The sequence below is a fragment of the Pinus tabuliformis genome, chromosome Q (genome assembly GCF_031772625.1).
Source record: "Pinus tabuliformis cultivar Carrire ecotype Pingquan chromosome Q, CPIR1, whole genome shotgun sequence".
NCBI classification, from domain to species: Eukaryota; Viridiplantae; Streptophyta; class Pinopsida; order Pinales; family Pinaceae; genus Pinus; species Pinus tabuliformis.
Window position 1 is genome coordinate 818,380,162 of NC_142296.1, and position 1,498 is coordinate 818,381,659.

Consider the following 1,498-nt stretch of genomic DNA (forward strand, 5'->3'; position numbering starts at 1 on the left):
TGATATCTGAGTTCTTTATACAATTGCTCTAAACCTGGTTGAATTTGGTTGCCACCATCAACAACAACTTCTTTCTCTAACTTCAAGCAATAGCTTTCCAATGTACTGACTGTTACTTGCAATTTAAAGTCCAGATTAAATAAAAATTCAAGTTCCAAGCTATTCATCTCCAACGTGCTGACACCCCCAACTTTTGCATAATAAGCATTGTTAAAGAATGCATCATCAACAAACTTTGCTGCAACCATTACACTTGTGAAAAGTGTGTAATATTCATTCTATCCAACAGGATTCCTGCATAATTCAATGACACCGTTACTCTACTTTTGATTGCCAACCAGCTGCCTCATAACGTAAGGAAGAATGCCTGCATGATTGAAGTATTCCAATTCAACCTGTGTATCAAACCTTGCAACACAAGTGAATGATTTTCCAGTGTCTGTTGTAACAGTAATGTCTTGACCCGGCTTCAGTTGAGTGATATCATTAGGAATATCTTTTGTGTATCTCTCATGCCCTGTCAGGCCAAGCGACTCAGCATCCTCACCAGATTTTAAACACAATGGAATAATACCCATGCCAGCCAAATTACTGCGATGAATACGCTCAAAACGTTTTTTTAAAATAACATTTTTCACACCCTGCAATATTGGACCCTTTGTAGCCCGATCCCGAGAACTTCCACTACCATATTCAGATCCAGCAAGAACAATTGTATCATGCCCTGCACTTTTGTACCTCATAGCTGCATCATACACAGATAATTTCTCTCCAGTGGGGATATGTATGGTTTTTGGCCCAACTTCATCATCCAAGAGCTTATTCACCAAGCGGATATTTGCAAATGTTCCTCTAGCCATGATTTCATCATTTCCTCGACGACTTCCATAGGAATTGAAGTCTTTTCTATCAATAACGGTCCTAGACAGAGATGTTTCAAGTGGGTAGTCGTGCATATAATGAGATCCACCATGAGTTTGTGATCTCGAGGGAGCATCGCTGTGTGACTTATCATCAGCAAAAGTTCTCATCTTGTACCGCCTAGAGGTTTCTACGTCTGAATATTTACAATAATTAATGAGGGCCATAAAACAAGGTCTTCTTGTTTAGCTCTTGTTTCATCAAACACAACGACTGATATGACTTTGCATTATCAGGTGGCACATCTTGATTCCACCCCACAAGGACACACACCGCTTTATAGTGTCTTGACACCTGAACGAAGCACTAAATTATCCACTTTTGCCTTACGTTCACACTTCTGGTCTTCACTCTGCCCCTATGCTCTCTTTTCGTCTTTTGCTGGAGACCTTGCGGATCTTTCCCTTTGAGTCATAGTAATTGACAGCTGGTAGACTTGATTCAGAAAAGGCCCTGAAGCGCTTGGTTATTATCTCTATATTGTCATCGACTCGGCCTTGGTTCCTATTCAGAAGCCGCCTCACATCTCTTCCTCGGGACAGTCAAAGAATAGAACCAAAATCCGGTTGAATCGCTG

At 40.8% G+C, this 1,498-nt stretch overlaps 1 pseudogene; it reads right to left on the reverse strand.

Moving 5' to 3' along the window:
• Positions 1 to 320: 320 nt before the first annotated feature.
• Positions 321 to 1,031, reverse strand: LOC149222156 (aconitate hydratase, cytoplasmic pseudogene; annotated as a pseudogene).
• Between the last annotated feature and the right edge of the window lie 467 nt (positions 1,032 to 1,498).